Source organism: Ranitomeya imitator, chromosome 3 (genome assembly GCF_032444005.1).
Source record: "Ranitomeya imitator isolate aRanImi1 chromosome 3, aRanImi1.pri, whole genome shotgun sequence".
Taxonomy (NCBI): Eukaryota; Metazoa; Chordata; class Amphibia; order Anura; family Dendrobatidae; genus Ranitomeya; species Ranitomeya imitator.
In genome coordinates, this window is record NC_091284.1 from 113,568,165 (window position 1) to 113,577,954 (window position 9,790).

General features: G+C 45.0%; 1 long non-coding RNA gene across 1 annotated transcript; it reads right to left on the reverse strand.

Annotated features, from left to right (window-relative positions):
- Positions 1-866: 866 nt before the first annotated feature.
- Positions 867-9,576, reverse strand: LOC138672877 (uncharacterized). Its single transcript, XR_011319783.1, has 3 exons — positions 8,666-9,576; positions 8,238-8,332; positions 867-3,921 (listed from the first exon to the last, which is right to left on the reverse strand). It is a non-coding gene; the product is annotated as an uncharacterized lncRNA (long non-coding RNA).
- Between the last annotated feature and the right edge of the window lie 214 nt (positions 9,577-9,790).

The following is a 9,790-nucleotide window of genomic DNA, read 5'->3' on the forward strand; positions in this document are numbered from 1 at the left end:
CTCAGAACTGAATGTGGCTCTCAAGGTCAGAAACGTTGGGGACTTCTGTGCTAGGAAGAGGTTGTCTGTGTCTGGGAGTAAAGCCCCCGTTTCACATAGCGAGATTGCTAGCGAGATTGCTGCTGAGTCACAAGTTTTGTGACGCAACAGCGATCTCAGTAGCGATCTCGCTATGTGTGACACGTAGCAGCGATCAGGCCCCTGCTGTGAGATCGCTGGTCGTGTCGGAATGGCCTGGACCATTTTTTGATCGTTGAGGTCCCGCTGGGTAGCACACATCGCTGTGTTTGACACCTTACCAACGACCTCGTTGACAGGACGTCCCATTGAATCATCATGAAATAGCATCGTTCTACAGGTCGCTACAGTTCGCCGCATCGCTGCTGCGTTGTTGGGGAGATCGCACTGTGTGACATCTCACCAGCGACCACATAGCGACGCAGCAACGATCCCTGACAGGTCGTATCGTTGTCGGGATCGCTTAAGCGTCGCTATGTGTGACGAGGCCTTTATGTGTGGGCTAATTCTCTGCCATTTTCCCCAATTAGGTAATAAAACAGCTTTACTTTTTATTTGTTATCAGTGGGGGCCACTGTCAGATCCACATAGAGTGTAAACTCTTCCTTCCAATGTCTCCAAGTCTGGGACAGATTATATGACATGACATACAGTGTCTGAGGGGGCTTCAAACCAGTCTCCATTTTGTCGTAATGTCAGGGAATTTGTACTTACAGGTGCTGTGATCCTCTGTACAGCACCAGCCTCACACAAACTCAGAGGATTTGCAGTTTCTGTGCCCAGCTGCCACCATGTTCTGTTAGTTGCTTCCCGCCATGAATCACACTGTGTTGGTAATTACAGGCTGTTTATTACATGCTGTGTCATCCTCCATTACATTAGTCTCTACAACAACTGAACCAACAAGTTCCAACAACACAATAGAACACACATAAAAGTAGTGAGACCCCTAGAGGCCACAACTCCCAAGGAAAAGCGCGTCGAGGCTCCTCGCTGCGACCACAGGTCATGTATTGCCTCCATCTCTAGCCTCCTTCTGCCTGTGTTTCTAGCACTCTGCATTAATTGCTGCTATTAGTCACTTGGCACATTAATTCTGTCCTACTGAACCTTTCATTTCTGCACTCTGCAGCTATGTACTAACTATGGGGCACCGTGTTATAACTTTAGGTCATGATTTAACATTGGGCATTATTGTTGCCTCTTATCAGTTTGGTATTATGAGTCCCTTTGCACTTTTATCATTCCTTTCTACTGATTTGTATGAGCTCCTGCATATGGCAGCAAGTTACTAATCTGGTTACAATTTAGCCCTTGTCACTATTTATTGCCTTCATTAGATTTAGGGCGGCCATCTGCAGTGTCTCTACGCTAGGGTGAATTAACCTCACTATTAATATAACTATTTGCCATTCTGTTACCCAGTCTTAGTGCTATACATTTGGAAGAATGAGCTTTACACACCTGTCTCAAGCACTGGACACTTTAATAGGGTTGGTTTATTGCCCAAGAATTGACTTGTCTTTTTGGCATCTATATGATCAATAGGTTGGCTAGAATTAGGTTCAGGCTTTTGTTAGGTTCTGATTATTTCTGTGCAATAGCTATTTAGCTTACCGTATATTATTCTTTTAGAATACCTCTAATATAATAAGCCCTGAACACAAATTATACATTTTTTGTACCGGTGTTTTATTATTTGGAGTGCAATGAACTGTGTGTGCAGTTATTTTGTATTGTATCCCTTTACTTTTAAATGTATTGTACATATACGTTTAATAAAAATATGTTTTCGTTTTCTCTATTTTGGCATATGCTTCCGTTTTTTGTAGGAATTGTCACCATGTTCTGTTAGTTGCTTCCCGTCATGGATCACATTGTGTTGGTAATTACAGGCTGTTTATTACATGCTGTATCATCCTCCATTACATGAGTCTCTACAACAACTGAATCAACACAATAGAACACACATAAAAGTAGTGAGACCCCTAGAGGCCAAATCATCATATAACATATTGCTACACAACCCTAACTCTAACACACTCTAACACAACCCTAACCACAACCATAACTTTAGCACAACCCTAAATCTAATACAACCCTAACCTCAACCCTAATTGCAACGAATGGAAAAAAAAAAAAAATTTTTTATAATTTTTATCTATCTAAGTGGGTGACAAAGGGGGATTTGATTTACTATTTTTTTTTATTTTGATCACTGTGATAGGGTCTATTACATCAAGGAGAACGATATGCATCAGCCACTGTTGTCATCAGATGAGCCTTTGGTGGTGGTGGTGGTGTTACAGTGTGGGCTGGTGTGTCTAGTCAATACAGAACTGCCCTTACCTTTGTGTATGGTACAGTGACAAGCCCCTACTACTTGAATAATATCATTAATCCAGTTATTGTGCTTCTGCCTGAACAATACAGACCTAATCTCATCTTCATAGATGACAATGCTCCAGCTCTTTGAGGACACATCATTAGGGAATGGCTGTCAAGCTGTAATTGATGATCAAAGCCACATCACAAGTTATTGAGACATTGACATTTTTTGTTGGCATTTACCCACCATTGTTGTTAGCTTTTTTTCAATAAATTGTTTGAGATGAGGAAATAACCATTGCATGCTTCTACATAAATGACGTACTTTCATGATAAAATATCACTGTAGGGTGAAAATTTTACATTTTCCATACATTTTGCCCAAAATCAAAATATGCTTAAATTTTTGTGAGTACTGTATAATATTACAAGGGGCGTTCATTAAAGATTTCCCCTGACCAACTTACTGTGGACTGAGAACAATGAAACTTGGCACAGTTATTAGTCCTTCTCTACATAGGTGCCACCTAGGGACACACACTTCTCCCATGTCTTTAAGCAACTGTAAACACCTCGCTTGTAAAAGTTGACAGGTTGTTCCAAAAGCCACTTTGTGACTTTGGAAATCAGAGTCTCATCATCTGGAAAATGCTTGCCCTTCAAAGATAACTTCATTGTTTGAAAGATATGGATGTTCGATGGTGAGAGGTTGGGTGAATAAGGGGGATGCTGTAGAATTTCAAAGCTACAGGAGCATGTTTCCATTTGGGCAACATGTGAATTGTGAACTAGTGCATTGTCTTGCAAAAGGTGGACACCTTTGGTGAGCATGCCACGTCTCTTGGTTTTGATGGCCACCCACAATTTCTGCAGCAGTAAAGCATAGTATGCCCCAGTGATCATGGTACCCTTTGCTAGGAAATCCATCAATACTACTCTGTGCTCATCCCAAAATACTGTGAGCATTACCTTGCCTGCCAAGGGTTGGGCACGTGCCTTCTTTGGAGGCGGTGAGTCATGATGCTTCCATTCCATCGACTGGACTTTAGTCTCAGGATCATAGTGATAAACCCAGCTTTCATCCTGTGTGATAAGTCTGTTGAAAAACTCCTCCTGGTTTCCATGGCACATTGTCAATAGAGCCTGAGAGCATTCGACTCGTTCCTGCTTCTGGAAAGGTGTGAGCAGCCGGGGAACCTTATGCATACATGCTTATGCAAGATGGTCTTGGATGATTTTTTCCCACAGACCCCACACTAATCTTGGCATTTTGGGCTAGGTGGCGAATGGTTATGAGGCGATTTTCCAAACTGGCGACCTCCACTTGCTGGATGGTGTGTTCATCAATAGCAGAGCGGGGTCGCCCTGGAATGGGAGCCGTTTGCAGCAAAGTCCGACCACACTTGAATTGACCATGCCAGTTCTTGACTACATCATATGATGGGGAATCATCACCATGAACCTCTTTCATCTCATCGAACGTCTCCTTTGATGTGCGACCTTTCAAGTAAAGGAACTTGATGACTGCTCTGTATTCCACTGGGTCCATTATCAAACCTCAAACCACTTCAGCACCTGTAAAATCAAGACCATTGTCAGTTCAGGGTTGCAAATTGGCATGTAGCCCATAGAGACAGATATCATTACACATGTGCAGTATCAGCATCTCGTGATAAATAGAAGTGGGTCAGGGGAAATCTTTAATGAACGCTCCCTCATATATGACCATTACCTGTTCATAGCATAACACACAATATAAAGACCAATAATATATATAGTAATATATACTAGTCTTGCAGACAGGGAGGCGGATCTAGGTTTTCCAGAACTCAAAGCAAAAATTTAGTTTAGTGCCCCATCCTATACCCAGTGGTTTGAGTAGTCATCATGAGTATGCTCACATGCGATTTGCACACTTACAGTCACATGCTGACTAGTTGCTTTTCCTAATTGTCTCAATGTTTACTGAAATACTACCTCAATTTTATTGACAGAAATTGGAAGAGAAGCGAGTTTGAACATGACCATAAGTATGAAAATCACATATTAGTAGTTAAGTGATGACTGATAAAACTGGCAAGCAGAATCAAAACCTTACATTGAGTATTATATATCCTGTTATGATTGAGCATGCTACAGTGATAAATTATATAATTAAAGTGGTTGTCCAGGTTTGTGATGAAAGTTTGCAGTCACTCTACATAACTGCAGAATTCTGAATCCTGAAAAGCATGCACTGCACAGAATATTTCTGTTTATTTTCACTTTCACCCCTATAATCCTTCACTTTCTGCTAACTCCCCTAATCCCTACACCTAGTAAGGAACTGTTCATCTCTTCTTCAATCTTCCCCATCCATCTCACCTCCTCAGAACTGTTTTTCAACATACAATCCTCTGTCTCAAAGCACAGACAGCCACCTCATGCCCTCTCCTGCTCCCACCTTCTAACACTTTCTCTGATCCTTCTCACTGCTGGTGATATCTCTCCAAATCCTGGTCTTCCTCACCACATCCCCACAGTCAGTTCTACTTCCCATTCATATTCTATCACAAATTCCCGTAACCTCTCTAACCTTATACCCATTCGCCCGGCCCCTGCTTCCCCAGTCCCACTAACAGGAGTTCTGTGGAATGCTCGCTCTGTCTGCAACAAGCTTTCTTACATCCATGATCTTTTTATTACTCACAAACTTTCCTTCCTCGCCATCACCAAAACCTGGCTCACCCCTTCTGACACAGCCTCTCCTGCTGCACTCTTGTATGGTGGCTTCCACCTTTCTCACACAACCTGCCCCAGCAGATAACTGCTCCTTCACCCCAATCCCACTGCCACCCTCTGTTACCCTCCTTTCCTTTGAGCTGCACTCTGTGCGCATCTCCTCCCACTCCAATCTCCAACTGGCTGCCATTTACCGCCCCCCAGGGCCAGCCACCACCTTCTTTGACCACTTCACCATCTGGCTACTTCATTTCCTTTCTGTGGACATCCCCACTATAATCATGGGTGACTTCAACATCCTTATTGACACTTCCCTCTCAGCTGCCACTAAACTTCTATCTCTCACTTCCTCCTTCAGCCTCACTCAATGGTCTTCTGCAACCACTCACAAAGAAGGTCACACACTAGACCTCATCTTCACCCGCCTCTGCTCCCTATCTAACCTCTCTAACTCACCTCTTCCTCTTTCTGACCACAATCTACTCACATTCTCTTCCCTCTCCACTCCTTGTCTACAATCCCCACCCCACAAACTTGCACACCCTCACACAAATCTTAAACACCTTTATCTACACTCACTCTCTGAATCCCTCCTCCCTCTCACAGACATAAGTTCCCTACACAATGCGGATGACGCTGCTGCTCTATATAACACCACAATAGCTGCAGCTTTGGAATCTCTTGCCCTTCTCACACATACCAAAGCTCGCAAAATCAACAGACAGCCCTGGCACACCAGCCTGACCAAAGAACTGAGGCGAGCTTCCAGGGCTGCTAAGTGAAGATGGAAAAGATCCCACTCCAACGAGCACTTCATTGCATTCAAACAGTCCCTTACTACTTTCAAGACCACATTCGCCACAGCAAAACAAACCTACTTCTCATCTCTCATATCCTCCCTGTCTCACAACCCTAAGCAGTTATTCAACACCTTCAACTCTCTCCTTCGTTCCCCGGCACCTCCTCCCTCCCCACTCATCTCAGCTGAAGACTTTGCCTCATTTTTCAAGCAGAAGATTTAGAACATCAGAGACAGTTTTAGTCAACAACCCCCAGAGCCCTCCCTCCCAACTACCCATCCCTCCACCTCCAAAACCAACTTCTCCACCATTACAGAAGATCGACTCTCCATTCTACTCTCAAGATCAAATCTCACCCCCTGTGCATTTGACCCGATCCCTTCCCACTTCATCCCAAATCTCGCCACAGTCTTCATCCCAACTCTAACCCATCTCTTCAACCTATCACTAACAACTGGTGTTTTCCCCTCAAACTTTAAACATGCCTCAATCACACCTATCCTCAAAAGCCCTCTCTTGACCCATCCTTTGTATCTAGCTATCGGCCTACATCACTTCTCTCCTATGCCTCAAAACTACTGGAACAACACGTCTATCTTGAACTGTCCTGTCTATCTTCCTGCTCCCTCTTCGACCGCTTACAATCAGGCTTCCGGTCACACCACTCCACTGAAACTGCCTTAACTAAAGTCACCAATGACCTATTAACCAAGAGCAAGAGCAAGTGACACTACTCTATCCTCCTCCTCCTGGACCTGTCCTCTGCCTTTGACACAGTGGACCATTCCCTATTACTACAGACGCTCTCATCCCTTGGCATCACAGACTTGGCCCTTTCCTGGATCTCGTCATACCTAACAGACCGGACATTCAGCATCTCCCATTCACACACCACCTCCTCACCTCGCCCCCTATCTGTCGGGAGTCCTGCAAGGCTCAGTTCTAGGGCCCCTGCTCTTCTCCATTTACACTTTTGGCCTGGGACAGCTCATAGAATCTCACAGTTTTCAGTATCACCTTTATGCTGATGACACACAGATCTACATCTCTGGACCAGATATCACCACCCTACTAACCAGAATCCCTCAATGTCTATCCGCTATTTCATCCTTCTTCTTGGCTAGATTTCTGAAACTTAACATGGACAAAACAGAATTCATTGTCTTTCCCCCATCTCACGCGACCCCCCCAACGAACCTATCCATGACAGAAAACGGCTGCCCACTCTCCCCAGTCCCACAAGCTCGTTGTCTCGGGGTAATCCTTGACACTGATCTCTCCTTCAAACCGCATATCCAAGACCTTTCCATTTCCTGTCGCCTTCAGCTCAAAAATATTTCACGGATCCGTACATTCCTAAACCAAGAATTTGCAAAAACCCTAGTCCATGCCCTCTTCATCTCCCGCCTCGACTACTGTAATCTCCTGCTCTGTGGCCTCCCCTCTAACACTCTCGCATCCCTCCAATCTATTCTAAACTCAGCTGCCCGACTAATCCACCTGTCCCCCCGCTATTTCCTGACCTCTCCCCATTACCCAGAGACTCCAGTACAAAACCCTAACCAAGACATACAAAGCTATCCACAACCTGTCTCCTCCATACATCTGTGACCTCGTCTCCCAGTACTTTCCTGCACGCAACCTCCGATCCTCACAAGATCTCCTTCTCTACTCCCCTCTTATCTCCTCTTCCCACAATCGCATACAAGATTTCTCACGCGCATCACCCCTACTTTGGAACTCTCTACCACAACATATCAGACTTTCACCTACCATCGAAACGTTCAAAAGAATCTGAAGACCTGCCTCTTCCGGCAAGCCTACAACCTGCAGTAACCACCGATTGATTAAACCACTACACGACCAGCTCTATCCTCACCTACTGTATCCTCACCCATCCCTTGTAGATTGTGAGCCCTCGCGGGCAGGGTCCTCTTTCCTCCTGTACCAGCTGTGACTTGTATTGTTCAAGATTATTGTACTTGTTTTTATTATGTAAACCCCTCATCACATGTGAAGCGCCATGGAATAAATGGCGCTATAATAATAAATAATAATAATAATAATTCTCTGGTGCTGGCGGACAGATTAGGTGGTCATGGGATCACAAGTATGCAATTTGCACACTTTCGTACACATTCCAAATGGACGTGCTCAGCCCCTCTTAATACAAGTGAATTTAGTGAGGTAGCATCCGTCTAGTTGTCACGTGACTACATGTATGGAAATCGCATATTTGCAGTCACATGTCTTCCTGCTCTAGCTGCCAGCACCTGAAAATCCTGGCAGTGTGCAGTGTAAGGATCAGAAGTCTGTAGTCACATAGAGTGTGTGACGCAAGTCACGCTAGTAAATATAAATACTACTTACTGTAAGTAAAGGGAGGTCAAACAATCTGAGGTCAAGTCCAGGAAACGGCGCAGTGAAGCGATGGCCAGGGGGACCACCACGGTGCAGGAAGACTACTGTACACAAGATGAGATGCAAACAACAAAGGGTAGATTTATTGGAAGGCAAGGAATGAAGTGGATGAGGAAGATGCAAACAGGGGTATGCAATGGAAAAAGATAATTTACAAGAGTCATATTCTTTAGCTTGTCCGTAAAATAGCACGGTGCTCCAACTGTTACAGACTCAATATATATTGCACAAGTAAATGCAAAAAAATAAACAAAGAATGATGCTACTTTACGTATAACCTCCCTGGCCTTTACTAAGCAGGCCTCACGGCTGCCGTGTTCTGACTATTGAAGCCTACACTAGACCCTGACATGTGCACAAAACAGGAACAAACTCACGGTGATGTTGGGGACTCAGATCCTGTCCCGGGGGGCCCCCAACAGTCTAGTACGATGGTTCGCACAGCTTTCTGTCAGCTCCATGAAACGTGGTCTTCTCCTTGCTTCTGGGTACTGGAGGTGCTCCTGGAAACTGTAAATCCCTTTCTCGGTATCTTCGTGGCTCCTCGACTAACACAGGACAGCCACCCTCGCTGCACCCGGAAAAGTCTGTAAAATCTCACAAGTCCACTCCGTTACAGACTGAGGGTCCTCTCTTGCATCTATATCAGGACACAGTTCTCCTCTCTTGCAGCTATCAGCACAAAGTTCTCTCTGCAGCAGCCTCAGCTCACACACACTGTTCAGGCTCCACCCCTGCCATCTGCACAGTCCAGTTCATTCACACAGTCTATTGCAGGGGAAAAGCAGAACATTCCATCCTGCCAGGCAAGGGAGTGCAGTCTCTTAACGTAACAGTGTGTTCCTCACTGTCCATAACATCACCACCCTCCTACAGCAGCACGACAAAGGTGAGTCAGAGACGAAGTCCAATACACGAGCTGAGGTCAGGAAAGCCAGAGAAACAAAACAGTTTACAGGGAGATGGCACAAGCAAAGTCAGGTCAGAAGCAAAGGGTCAGAGTCCGGGAAGAGAATCAAGTCAAGCTGGGTCAGGCACAGAGCACAGAGGGATCAATGTTACACAGACAACAGCAAGTGTACGATTGACACTGGGGGGTGGAACTAACATACTTAAGTAGAAGCCTGATTAAGGAAAATGTACACAAGTGATTGCAGCACCGACCCAGCACAGACTGACAGCCCCTCTACAAGGGGGGGCCACCGGACCCCGAGGTTTCCTAGGGAACCTTCGATGAAAAACCTGGATCAAATGATCAGCCATTACAGAATGAGCTGGAACCCAGGATCGTTCCTCAGCTCCATACCCCTTCCAATATATCAGGTATTGAAGGGAATTCCGGACCATTCGGGAATCAATGACCCTTTGTGCCTCATATTCCAAGCATCTCTCAATAGATACCGGTGGAGGTGGGGTCGAAGAAGACAGAACAGGGGGAATAATTTCCTTCAACAACGACTTGTGGAACACATTAGAAATACGGAAAGACCGAGGGAGCTTTA